We start from the raw sequence: 14,795 nt of genomic DNA, 5'->3' as shown, positions 1-14,795 counted from the left end.
CGGCCAGTCTTGACTTCGCAGGCTGAGTTAGGAGCTTGTTATTTTGTATCTTTGGCACTCTATTCCTACTTCTGTTATCTTATATTTGATAGTTATGGTTTTCTTAGCACGCAAGTTAACTTGTTCTTTGAGCGTTGCGCTTTTATCTCGCGATTTTTATTTCCCCTATTCTTCAAGGCTCCTAGTATATTATAATTCTTCTGCTATTATATGTACTCATTTTATTTTAGAAGTCATAATACCACACCACCTTCGTTTTACTACTTAAACATAAAATTTAATGTGATAGAATATTACACCCACACAACACAGTCACACACATTATCATAGATAATATGGGTTCTTAAACAACATCCAACTTCAACTGGAATTTGAACCTGATACACCCTTTTGCAAGGCAACCATAGTTGCCACTAAACTAAACCTTGCGGTGCTTTTGTTATATCTTCTGAGACATTCTAATTAAAATGATTAAAATATTAATGATGACCCAAAGGGAGTTGGCTTAATGGGCTAAGAGTGGAGGGACTTTACTCGCAAAGTCTCACATTCAAATCTTAAACAGGGTGGTTGGAACTCCTTGAAATGGGAATTGAATTTAATTTTAATATTTAAAATAAAAATAATAAAATTAGCTTAGATAGAATTTAATTTAATTTTAATGTTTTCTTTTAAAATCAATCTCAATTCAAATAGGTCTAATTTAAAATTTATTTCATTGAAATTTCACTTAAAATTTAAATTGTCTAAATTTTTTTTATAATTTAACTATTTCTTCTTAAACTCCTTCCCTCACTTTTTTTTTCAATAATGCCTCCTATTCTTTAACACATTCTCTTTTTTTTTATATATATTTTGATAACGTTAGAATATGAGTTTTAATTGTTAATTAAATTTTTAATTTGCAAATTTAAAAACTATTTACCTTTAAATTTATATATTTTATAAATTTAAATATTAATTTTGTATGCGTGTTTTTTCAAATTTTAGTTGAAGTTGAATACATTTATTCAATTACTTGTACCGTAGAAAAGAATAAACTTAGTCTATTATTTAGTATTATAGTTTAGTATTAATAGAGAAATTTGTTTTTACAGCTATTGGTCAAATTGTGAACCTATTCTTCTTTAACCTGTTTGAGAGGAATAAAAAAAAATAATGTAAAACAAAGACAATTATCTTTTATTTTTTTTTTGCATATTTATTAATTTTTATGGTACAATTTATATATAGAATTATAAATTCTGGATATTCATGTCCAAGTGATAATTCGAAGATCATCTGAGACTTTTTAAACTTCTAGTGGTATTAAAATATTTTTCTAATGATGTTTTTAATTTAATGAAGTTGCAAAATAACTAGAATTTGCATTTATAGTTTATTCTTTCTTTTGTTTTTTCGTGAAGAGATTAATTTAGTGAAAGTCAATTTTTTTAAAAGAGGTAAACAAATTTTAGTTGAAAAAAATTTAGTTAAAAAATACAAAATTTTTAATTATTTTATATAATTTAATAAATAAGTATATTTATTATTTAAATATGATATTATGTTAACAAAGGATAAAGTTGTCTACTACAAAATTTTAATTTATTTGATAAACATCTTAAATATTGGAATTCGATTCAATATTGAAAAATTTAATTCAATTCTATACCATTAAATATTTTTAAATAGGCCGAAAAAATTTTTCTTAGAAAGATACATTATCGTATCCTTTCGAGTTTTGGAGACTTAAGATTTTTTTTATCTGACTTTGAAATATTAAAATAATTATTATATAATTTATTATTTTTGGTTAGAAATTAGTTAGTAATATGCAAAAAAATTGACTAAAAAAATAAAGCTAAGCTAAAAATATTAGACTATTAATTAAAAATACTGATTAATATAAATTAAACTTATTGTACCTTGAATTTTTGTCATCGTTATTAATAAGGTAGGATATTTTGATAAATATATTGATAACTGAAAATGAGATATATGTATTTGATCAACTTAAAATTTCTCATTTTATTTTTGATACTATTCTTTCTACACTCACTAATAAAAAATATGTATGTTTCAGATAAAAATTTTAAATAAATTTTATTCTATTTGAATAAGTTTTTAATTTTAGATGAATTTAAAATAGATTTTGAATAATTTTTGGTAGAGGTTACGAAAAATATATTCTATTATAAATTCATCCAAAATTTGGCACCAATTTTTTTTATGATTAAATTTTAAATAGATTTCTAAAAAATTTTGGATAAAAAACTAGAATTCGTTCGTATTTTATCTGAATATACACAAAAGTTTCACACAAATTTAAAACGTATTTTGAAAATTATCTTTTAACCTAAATTTGTCTAGTTAGTCTGACCTTTTTTATTATACTAATTCTAACTATCCCTTGATAATAGCGCAAAATATATATTTTCCAGAGATTTGAGATGAAATAACAATATGTGTGAATTTTATTTGAATGTGCATCATGTTCCATATAGTAGATTTTGAACGGCCATTGAAAAATTCTAAAATTTAGTGTAGAAATATTATTTATTTTATAAATTTGTCTATCATTTGTTCCAAATGCTTTTACTTTTTTTAAAACCAAATATTTTTCTAGTGACATGAAAATTTTTTCATGGATTAACAACGAATTTGGGGTGTGTACAAGAAGCCTTCGGTATGGATTGTGAGATAGATTGGGAATTGACGGGTTGAGGCGGTTAACGGATTGTCTGACAAGAGCAATGGAGGGTGGTACCTGCAAAGACACTCCAACGTCTAAGTCAGAATGGATTTGAGAGGTATAAAGTGTGTGGGACGAATGACATACCTGAGAGGGCCTTTGACTCCCCTTTATATAGCTAGTGGAAGTTATCTCATCTTATCTTATTTAGCTAAGATAAGGGGAGGTATTTAAATTTGAATGTTGGTTAGAAGATGTGGAGGTCGGTTTAGGCCTTCTAGGGAGAGAGGGTGGGGCCAACCCTGGGTATTCGGGTTAGAGGCTGTTCCGAATGCGGGACCCGAGGGTCGGGTCCGTAACAGTTGCCCCCGCAGCGGTAGAGCGAGCAAGGTCGGTCTCGTTGCTGGAAGATTGGTGTTTGCCGTTTGTGGCTTTATTTTAGGCCGCTGGAAGAGGAGCTTGAGTCCGGATGGTCGGTTGAGAGGCTGTTTCGGTGTGGGGCCTGAGAATTGGGCCCGTAAGTGAGGGAGAGAGTGGGTTTGGGGTTGTCGCTCTCCGTAGTCGTGATTTGGGAGACTCGTAATCCGATTTTGCCGGTCAAGGTCAGGAGCCGCGGGAGTTTTCCGGTTGCTCTGTGGTTCAGTGTTGGAGACCAGTTCGACTTTTGGTTGGTTTGGGCGTCTTATGATATGTCCGTTGTTCTTCCCGAAGGGGAGTTTGTTAGTTACGTTTTTCCAAGCGTCATGATGGCATTTAATGCGAGGGGACATTTTGGTCTTCCCTCCAATTTTTGCCTTTTGTCTTTTCCTTTTTTGAAAGCATTTGGAAAACCGCTTCTCTTTCTCTTCTTTGCTCTCTCTTTTGCTTCACATTCTCTATGGACATTTTTGAATTTTTCTCTTTCGCTCGAATACTCTAGGCGTTTGTTCTGTGCTTTGCGCCGCTTTTTGACTCTCTGTTTCTATCAGGTGGTGCTATTCTCTTTACCTTTTGGTTTTTTGCTTTTTTTGTTCGTTCCACTTGTGCTTTGCATTTTTCTCTTATGTTGGGATTGAATTTCGGATAAGGGTAGTGGTTTTGTTTGGAGGGGATGAGCACCACTGTTTTTAGGTGTAGTTTTAGATTATGGTAGATGGTAGATTTGGCGTTTTGTGTTTTTCCACCATATGGTTCTGGTAGGTTGACGGTGGTGCTCCCTCCTTTTTTAGGTATGTCTCGGCGGAGGAGTGAGGGTGTTGGTGCTCCAATAGTCTCGGCCGGTAGCATCCCCTCGACGAACTACTGGGTGACTTCCGATGTTTGCGGGACGCTGTCTCGAATGACGGAGGCGGATCTCCGGCGGCTTCATGACCAGGGAGCGATAAGTGGGAGTGGCAACACCGAGCGTCAATACGAGCTCGTGCTCTTTGGGTTGATGACAGGATTTGTTATATAAACCCAAACTCGCCCACCGTGCCGGATTGGATGTGGGTATACGAGTCGATGTTCACCTGTGCAAGTATCTCGAGCTCCCGGTTTTGGTTGATGTGTTTCTGTTTTATTTCCAATGCACCCTTCCGACTAAGGAGGGGAAACATAACAAGGGATATATGTTGTTTAGGGCTCAACCTAATCAACATATATTTGGCTTGTTTGAGGACTCTTTTCACGGGTTCAAGAGGGAGTATTTTAAGGTTTTCCCTTCTCGGGGGCACCATCCCTTCTGTTTGACTTTGGAAGGAGAGCATCGGTTTGCGACGTTTGAAACTTTGGTGTCGGGGAGTCATATTTGACGCGGGTCACCTATGAGGGGCTATCTCCGGAAAACAAGGACATCGTTGATGTCCTTTGGCACGATTTTGGGGAGCGTCCTTTGAACCCTCAGGATGTCATGGGAGATCCGGCGATGTGCCGAACTTATATTAGTGTGTAACTCCTTTATTTTTCTTTATTTTTCCGGGCTTGTGGCTTACGTTTTTCCTTTTGATTTTTTCAGTTCGAATGGCCGGTGGTCTGGGTACCTTGGCGAGATTGAAGGACGCCATGGACCAGGAGGCGGGTTCAGATGCCTCCCCTTCCACTCTTTCTACCCGACCTCAGGAGGACTCCTGGACTGTCTCTTAGGAGGTGGTCTCGGCTGGGGGTGGGGGTCCAGTTTCTGCTGATCCGGTGGTTGTGGGTACCGAGGAGGAGGTGATTGTGGTTTCAGCTGCCAAAGCATCTCATAAGCGGAAGAGGCCGATGGAGGGCAACAACGAGAACTTCGAAGAGGAGGGTCCAGTGCCCTCTGTGATGGATCAGAGCTTTAATGCACCGGTTTTCATTGATTAGCATCTCCTCTTGGGTACTGAAAATATTTTTGCAGATTGCGATATTGCCAGACAGGCGAAGTCGGTGTACCGCGCCCTCCTCCGCTCCGCCGTGATAGTTCAGAAGGTGGAGCCGGTGATGGCCCAAGTGAGCTTGCTGGACGCAAAGCTGCGTCAGGCCCACGCTGACGTTGGCAAGCTGAAGGAGTAGCTGAAAGTGTTAGAGATAGCTCGACTAAAGGCTGTCGAGGATGCTGAGGATTCGGGGGCTGAGCTGTTCCATCTTTCTGAGGTAGAGACTTCGCTTCTGTTCCAGCTGGGGAGTGAGCGGAAGTGGGCTTCAGATGTTCCCAGGTTGTCGTTTTGCTTGCCGAAGAGGAGGCTCTGTGGGCTGAGGTGGCCAGCTTAAGGAACAAGAAGGGAAAGTTGTTGGCTGATGTGAAGGGTGTAGTATCTGCTACCGAGGAGATGATGAGGGCCCAAGCTTTGGTTCTTGCGCCAGATGCAGATGTGTCCTTGATGGGGGAGTTTAAGACCGTCCGGGATGACCAGATCTTCGATTTGGAGTAGAGTGTTTTCTTATTTTCTAATGTTTGTAAGTTTTTAGGCCATTTTCTCAGCTCAACAATTTCATTTTGTAAGCCTTCGTTTATGGTGGGCCGTTTGGCCGTTTATGTGATACTTGTTTTTTCATGTTTTTAAGCCGATTTTTTGCCTTGCATATTTTATGATGGGGTCTGATAAACCACTATTTTATGGTTATCTTGTGCTAATTTGAGTGGTTTTTATCAACTCTCTGCTCACTTATTCATGTAAATTGCATGTTTTACATTTTCCTTCCTGATTTTGCGCTATGATTGAAAACATGTTTCTTTGGTCGTAATTTAGCTAATTTTAATCCTCTTTTATTACCATTCGATGCCATGATATGCGTGTTAAGTGTTTTCAGAGATTACAGGACAGGAATGGCTTAGAGGATGGAAATGAAGCATGCAAAAGTGGATGGAAGGAATACAAGAAATTGAAGGAACTGCAAAGCTGTTAGCCCTGACCTCTTCGCATTCAATCGATCATAACTTGAGCTACAGCAGTTCAAATGAGGCGGTTTTAGTTGCGTTGGAAAGCTATCATCTGGGGCTTTGAAATGACATATAATTTGCCATAGTGGCCATGCAGCTAGGCAACGCGCACGCGCACATTGGCGAAAAGTCCATCGGCGCGCACGTGCACCTGGCGCGTACGCGCGACGTACTGCAACTGCAGAAATTGCTGGGGGCAATTTTTGGGCTATTTTCGACCCAGTTTTCGGCCCAGAAAACACAGATTAGAGGCTACAGAGTGGGGGAATCCATTCATTCATTCAGAACACTTTATATTCATTCACAATTTAGGTTTTAGATGTAGTTTCTAGAGAGGGATGCTCTCTCCTCTCTCTAGGTTTTAGGATTTAGGATTTCTCTTAGTTTTAGGTTTATTTCTTCTCAATTCCAGGTTTAATGTTCCTTTAATTTGGTTTCTCTTCTATTTTTATTTATTCTAGTACTTTGGTTTATCTATTTCTCTTGTTGATTCTCTTCTTATCCAATTTGGCTTATGAACTTTTCCATGTTAGACTTGATTTCTTTATAATTAATGCAATTTGAGGTATTTTATATTTATGATTTTAATTTAGCTTTTTACATTCTTAGCTTGAATTGATTAATTGGAGACGCTTGAGTTATCAAACTCCTTTGTTGATTGATAATTGAGAGTTGCTAATTGACTTGAATTCCACTAACTCTAGTCTTTCCTTGGGAGTTGACTAGGACTTGAGGATTCATATTGATTCATCCACTTGACCTTCCTTCATAGTTAGAGGATAACTAAGTGGGAGCAATGAACAATTCTCATCACAATTGATAAGGATAACTAGGATAGGACGTCCAGTTTTCATACTTTGCTAAGAGTTTTCTTAATTATTAATTTACTTTCTTGTAATTTATTTTTCTTGTTCATTATTCAAAAATCCCAAAAAGATAATCTTCCATAACCAATAATAAATACACCTCCCTGTAATTCCTTGAGAGACGACTCGAGGTTTAAATACTTCGGTTTATTTTTATTGGGTTTGCTTAAGTGACAAACAAGTTTTTGTACGAAAGGATTCTTTGTTGGTTTAGAAACTATACTGGCAACGAGAACTTATTTGTGAATTCTTAACTAGCAAAAATCCGTTCGTCAGGGTCGTCTGGGCCATATTTTTGTGACTTGTTTATATTGATAGGGTCGTTCGGCCCACGTGAAGCCGGTTTTGTGAGTTGTTTATTTTGATGGAGCTGTTCGGGCCATGATTAAGCCGATTTTGTGACTTGTTTATTTTGATAGATATCCGTGTTTGTTTTGGCCTCGGGGGTGATCGGTCCCCGGGAGTAGCCGTGTGTGGTTCGTGTCGTCGGTTAAGGCAGTATTAAAAAAAGGGAAAATGAGCTTTTCATTAAGATGTTGGGCCTCGTTAAAACCTCCCGAGATGGGTAGGAATGAGTACTCGATAATGAGAAAAAATGAACAAGAAAAAAAAAAGAAAAAACAAGGAAAAGAAAATTAAAATACAGTGCTTTCAACTTGAGATTTAATATTCCTAGGTGTAGTAGCGCCATAGATTGATGGCATTCCAAGTTCTCGGTATTTTGGTTTCGTCAAGTCGTTCGAGTTTGTAGGCTCCTTTCCCGATTACCTTTTTTATTCGGTAGGGACCTTCCCAGTTGGGAGTGAGTTTTCCTTCCCCGGGAGTAAGGGGCTGATGTTGTTCTGTCGTAGGACGAGGTCGTCTGGTCTGAAGTCCCGTCAGATTAGGCTGCGATTGTACCTTAGGCTTATTCTTTGTTTTAAGGCTAACTCTCACAGGTGAGCTATGTTTCTGACCTCGTCTGTGAGGTCCTGTTTTGCTTCTTCATCGTTTCCTCCGACGGTTCCTTGTGGGCTGGGTCCCTGACTTCAACCGGGATTACGGCTTCCTGGCTGTAAGTTAGCCGGAAGGGAGTTTCTCCGGTTGAAGTTTGGGGGGAGGTTCGGTACGACCAGAGTACCGATCTGAGCTCGTCGGCCCAGAGTCCTTTTGCTTCGTCGAGCCACTTCTTAAGGCCTTTTACTATTATTTTGTTGACTGATTCTACTTGTCCGTTTGTCTATGGGTGTTCCACTGAACTAAATCGGTGGGAGATGTGGAGTCCTTCTAGGAATTCTCTAATTCGCTTGTCTGGGAATTGGGTTCTATTGTCTGAGATTACGACCTCGAGAATCCTAAATTGGGTTATGACGTGTCTCCAGAAGAATTTCCGGCATTGGGTAGCCGTGATGGAGGCCAAAGGTTTGGCTTTGATCCACTTAGTGTAGTAGTCGGTGACGACAATGCGGTATCAGAGTTGCCTAGGAGCCGTAGAGAAGGGGCCGATGAGGTCAATTCCCCATGTTTCGAAGGGCCGATCTGCCGTTATAGTGCTGAGCTGGTGTGGGGCGGCTTGGTGGAAATTAGAATGGATTTGGCACTTGCCGCAACTTTTGACTAGTTTGAGGGAGTGTTTTATGATGGAAGGCCAGAAGTAGCCTGCCCGAGTGACTTTTTGGGCCAGGGTTTTTCCTCCTATGTGGTGGCCACAACGTCCTTCATGAATTTCACAAAGTATGTAGTCCGTGTCGCTAGGTTCTATGCACTTGAGGAGGGGTTGTGAGAGTCCGTGCTTATAAAGCTGTCCTGCTATCGTGGTGTAGTTCGCAGCTTCCCATTTCAAGCATTTTGCTTCCTTGGAATCCTTGGGTAATTTTTTGTTCATGAGGTATTGAAGAATTGGGGAGGTCCATGAGTTTTAGCTTGAGATTGGGAGGTCAACTGTAGTTGTGACCGAGATGGATGGTGTTTTGACGACCTCCTGGATCAGTGACCGGTTTCCCTGGCCTAGCCTAACTTGATGCTTGCTAGCTTCGAGAGTAAGTCTGCCCTTGTGTTCCATTCTCTGGGAACGTGTTGGATGGTTATTCGCTCGAACTTGGCCGTCAGCTCTTTTACTTTTGCTAGGTATTATTGTAGCAGGGGATCCCGTGTTTGGTAGTCTCCATTAATTTGGGAGCTGACTACTTGGGAGTCGCTGCAGATTTCTAATGGTTTCACCCCAACTTCTTTGGATAATGTCAGTCTGGCCAGGAGGGCCTCGTATCCGGCTAGATTGTTAGATATCGGAAATTCGTATCGAATGGACTGTTTGATGACGATTCCGTTTTTATTTTCTAGTATCACTTCTGCTCCTCCTGAACTGGTGTTAGACAAGCCATCCACATGTAGTTTCCAGAGTTCTATGGGTTTGTTTCCCGGGGTCATTTCGGCGATGAAGTCGGATATAGCTTGTGTTTTGATGGTGTTTCGGGATTCGAGTCTGATCTAGCATTGTGATAGTTCGACGGACCACGCGAGCATCCTTCCTGCTAGTTCCGGCTTTTGTAGTACCTGCCTGACCACCTGGTCAGTTTGGACTGTAATGGGATAGGCCTGAAAGTATTGTTAGAGGCGTCGCGAGGCCGTGAGTAGCGCAAAGGCAAGTTTTTCGAGTCGAAAATAGCGTGTCTCCGTGCTTTGGAGGACCTTGCTTATGAAGTATATTGGCTCTTGTACCTTATGCTCATTTTCTCAGACAAGTGCCGTGGCTAGTGTCTCTTCTATTATGGTTAGGTAGAGATAAAGTGTTTCCCATGTTTTGGGTTTGGAGAGTATGGGGGGTTCTGCTAGTACTTTTTTGAAGTGTCGAAAGGCTTCTTTGCACTCAGTTTTCCACTTAAAATTGATGTCCTTTTTCATGAGTTTGAAGAAAGGGATGACCCTTTGGTCCGAGGCTCCGAAGATTCGGGAGAAGGCGGTTAGTCGTCCAGTTAGTCTTTGGACGTCTTTAAGATTTGCCGGGCTGTGCATCTCAAGGATGGCTCTGCACTTTTCTGGGTTTGCTTTGACCCTTCGTTGGGTGATCATGAAGCCCAACAATTTTTTGGCTTCCATCCCAAACGTGCACTTTGTTGGATTTAGGCTCATTCGGTGTTTCCTTAAGGTATTTAACACAAGTTCAAGGTTACCGATGAGCTCTTCGCCAGTTTATGCTTTGGCGAGCATGTCATCAATGTAGACCTCCAACTTGGTTCCGGAGAGGTCTTGGAAAATCTTGGTGACGAGCCTTTGGTAGGTGGCTCCCGCATTCTTTAGTTCGAATGGCATGACTATGTAGCAGTACGTGCCGTCGGGAGTTACAAAGGATGTCTTGTCTTCGTCGGGCCGATGCATAGGTATTTGATTATACCCCAAGTAGGAATCCATAAAAATGAGATATTGATGCCCTGAAGTGGCGTCGACAAGTCCGTAGATGTTCGGGAGGGGAAAGTCGTCTTTGGGGCAAGCTTTGTTCAAGTCAGTGTAATCGACTCACATTCGCCATTTGTCATTTGCTTTCTTGACTAATACGACGTTGGCTAGCCAAGTCACATAAGGTAATTCTCGGATGAAGCCTGTTTTGAGCAGGGCTTTGACTTGTTTCCTGACCTTGGCTGCCCGGTCTGGTGACATTTTTCTTCTTCTTTGGGTCACGGGCTTGGCCTTTGGATCCACGGCCAAACGATGGGACATTAGATTGGGGTTTATGATTGGCATGTCGGCCGGAGTGAACGCGAACATGTCCTTGTTCTGCTTTAGGAGTTTGATTAGGTCCCCTTTCAGGTCATAGGGCAAGTTCTTGTTGATAAACGTGTATTCTTCTTTAGTTTGCCCTATTCGTAATTTTTTCATGCCTCCTTCTGGTTCTGGTCGGGGCTGACCGTGTTGGCGCACGTCGACATCGGCGAGGAAGATGCCGGCCGCATCACGGGACCTCTTGCGAAGGGCCAGGCTGGTGTTGTCGCACTCTACCGCGACTTCCCGGTCCTCATGAATTGTTTCGTTGGTGTCATTATTGGCTTGGAACTTCATGAGGAGGAATTTGGTGAAAATAACAGCGGAAAGGTCGTTGATTGTTTTCCTTCCGAGGAAGATATTGTAGGCAGTGGAGTCTTTGAGGACTACAAACTCGGGGAGGATGGTCTTCCTCCGGTTCCTGGTTCTGATAGTGAGTGGTAACACTATGAATCCGTTTGGTTTCAAGAAGTTGTCCCCAACTCTGGTTACTCCGCTGCGGTGGGTTTGCAAATTTTCGGTTTGGAGGCCCAGCTTGTCGAATGCTCCTCTGAAGAGGATGTTGGAGTCTGCTTTGGTGTTAACCAGTATTCTCTTTACGAGTCCGGTCCCGACTCTGGCCGAGATGACGAATGGGGCGTTTTCCGCCGAGGTGCCGTGTTGGCAGTCATCAGGGGAGAAGGTAATTGCCTCTATGGCCGGGGGTGTTGGAGCTTGGTTTCTTACGGCCAAGACTTTAAGGTCCTTTTTCAATGCCAATTTTGACTTTTCTGGCGCGTCCTTACCGGTGATGATGTTTACGACTATGGTGGGTTTGGACTCGGAATTTTCCTGTGGTGTTTGTCGTAATATCCTTGGGTTGCAGCCTTCGCGGTCTGGGGATCTTTCCCGTTCTATTCTTCTGGGTTCCCGGATGATTTTGGCAAACTTGGAGAGTTTGCCATCTCGAATGGCTTGTTCGAGGGTGCCCTTCAGATCAATGCAGTCTTGGGTTTTATGCCCGTATCCTCGGTGATAGTCGTAATACAGGCTTTTGTTATAGCCTGTCTGCTCTTTCAGTTGTCGTTCTTTCGAAAGGATGCCCCGTTCTGCTATTTGGTGGTAGATTTCTGTGATGCCCCGTTCTGCTCTTTGGAGTGCTCTTTCTGGGTTTCTTTTGATGGCGGGTTATTGCGAGGTGCCGTGTTTGCTGTGCTGCCATTTATTGGTGGACACAACTTCACTCACCTCTTTGTCGTTGATGCATTCCCTTGCGACGCTTTGAATTTTGTGCATAGTCCAAACCGGTTTGGTGGTGAGTTATTTTCGAAAGTCTTCGTTCATGAGGCCGTTGGTCAGGCAGAGACTGGCGACCGAGTTTATGAGCCCATCAACCGAGAGGCACTCATTGTTGAATCTATTGAGGTATTTTCTCGTAGATTCGTCTTTTCTCTGGGTGATTCTGAGTAAGCTGACGGGGTGCTTGGCTTTGGTGATTCTGGTGGTGAATTGGGCCATAAACTTCCTAGAGATGTCATGAAAGTTGGCTATGGAGCCATTTGGAAGGGCATTGAACCATTTGATTACGGGGCCAGCTAGGATTACTGGGAAGGCCCTGCACCGGACCGCGTCGGCGGCTTCTTCCAAGTTCATCCTGGCCTCAAAAGACATTAGGTCTTCTTGGGGATCTTTGGTCCCGTCGTATTTCATGTCCGTGGGCTTGTCAAAGCCCTTTGGAAGCTTGGCTCTTAGAATTCCTTTTGTGAAAGGGGTGGCTCCCATTATCACATGTTCGCTTCTTGCTCGCTGATGCAAGGATTATCGTCGGTAAAGATTTTCCCAATGAAATTCCATTGTAAGTATAGTTCTTAACCAACAACAATCCTCGAACCAAATTTTAATAGATGGTTGTCACAAAATTCAACCCCAATAAAAGTAAACCAAAGTATTCAAACTTCGGGTCATCTCACAAGGAATGGACAAACATGTGCATCGATATTAGTTAGAATTCCGGAGTTGTGAGTCATAAGCAAGAAATTAAATCACTAGACTTAATATGCAAGAAATCTTAAAGTGCAAGGAACTAAATCAAGTAACTAAAACTAATTATGAGTAAATCCAATATAACAAGAGAACATGTAATCTATTTCTACTCTAAAACTAAGCAATTAACTATAACAAGAATCAAGCAATTGTGATTTTTGGTTTTCAAATATGAATAATAAAAGGGACTCTTGGCTAGGCAAAAGAATTGGGGTCACCATTCTTGTCTAATAACCATATCTTGACAATTATGAGGAACCAAATTCACTAAGTCTACCTCTATTCTTGAAGTACGTTTAATGTCTACTTCAACGCTTAAGGTATGTCAAGTGGCTTGACCAATCTCAACTCATAAATCCTAATCCAACTACCAATTGGGTTAGTAGTAGATTAGTGTCAATGGATATCAACTTGGCCACCAAGGGTTCTCAAATCACCAAATCAATTAGATCCAATGACTCAAGTTTACCCAATCCCCTTAGCCTAGGCCAAGAGTAAAGAAAACTACTCCATAATCAAAGGAAACATTTCATCAAACACATAGTATGCATTAATAAAAGACATATTCAATTTGCAAATTAATTGAAAACTATAAGTACCCACTAACAATTATCACTAGGAAACAACTCAAACAACACTATTAACCATAGAAAACATCAATGCACTAGTAAGAATTCAAGATCTACAAAATTCATAAAGTGAGAAGAAAATGGGAAATGAACAAGAACATCAAAATTCAAACACCAGATCTAAACAAAATTATACTAGAGAATTCAAATTGAACAATTAAAACTAAAATTAGCAAAACCAATTCAGAATTCAACAAGAGAAGATCAAATCAAACTAGATCTAGAGAAGAGTAGGAGTTTCTTTCTCTAGAACATGAGAACCCAAAAACTAGCTCAAAATGTGTGTAAAGTGTACAATGAATGATCCCTCCCCCCCTTTCCCCTTAGAGTTCTTGGGTCTTTTCCATGCAGAATCCAGCTGAATTTGGGTCTGGAGCTCCTCAGAAATCGCCAGCCACGATTTCATTAATGAGGTCACGTGCTGCGCGTCGCCTGCGTTTTGCGATCCACGTGTACACGTTAGGCATGTGTACGCATCGATGGAGATTTCGCCAATCCACGCAAATGCGTCACTCTCGCTCGCCATCTCTAGCTTCTCACACCCACGCGTGCGCGTAGGCCATGCGTGCGCGTCGCAGCCAATTCTCCAAAGCTCAATTCTTCATGTTTCTTCCATTTGAGCATGCTTCCTTTCTCTCTTCTAGGCCATTCTTACCCTATAAACTCTGAAACACTCAACAAACATATCACGGCATCTAATGGCAATGGAAGAAGATCAAAATATGGCATTTTTAAGGCAAAAGAAGCATGTTTTCCATCATGGAGCAAAATTAGGAAGAGAACACAAAACCATGCAATTTCTGTAAATAAGTGTGGAAAATATTGACAAAACCCCCAAAATTCTACACAATATAAACCACAAAATTGGGGTTTAACAAACCTCCCCACACTTAAACCAAGCATGTCCTCATGCTAAAAATAAAAAGACCAAAGACTAAAGGAGAATATGGTTCATGAAGTGTAAATTACCTAAATGAATGCATGCAACTAATGCAAATGTATCTACCTACTTGGTCAGAAGTGACTCAACCTTCCAAGAACAAGTATGAGCACATTGGGCCAAAATGGCAAGATAAATTACGAATCCTACCAATTCAAACATAAAAATGGAGGGCATATAACTTGCATGAAGAAAGCTCGTGAAAGTTGGGAACAATGGTTTGAGCATCGAACCCTCACCAGATGTGTATCCGCTCTAGTCGCTCAAGTGTATAGGGTCGATCCGCTCAGTTCTCTTCTAATCATGCTTTCCATGATTTGTTTTTCATCTAACAATCAACAACTATTCAATGCATGCACACATCTATCATGAGGTCTTATTCATAGGTTGTAATGGGGCTAGGGTAAAGGTAAGGATAGATGCATATGGTCAAGTGAGCTTGAAATTTGAATCTTTGATTAACCTAAGCTCTCACCAAACACATATAACACCTATACAATTCTAATACAATACCTAGCTACCCATGATTCCCACTTTTTCACATACTCATGCATTTTCTCTA

This window comes from Arachis ipaensis, chromosome B2 (genome assembly GCF_059453495.1).
Source record: "Arachis ipaensis isolate K30076 ecotype BB chromosome B2, ASM5945349v1, whole genome shotgun sequence".
In the NCBI taxonomy this organism is placed as follows: Eukaryota; Viridiplantae; Streptophyta; class Magnoliopsida; order Fabales; family Fabaceae; genus Arachis; species Arachis ipaensis.
The sequence above is the reverse complement of the archived record's forward strand: the minus strand, read 5'-3'. Positions refer to the sequence as shown.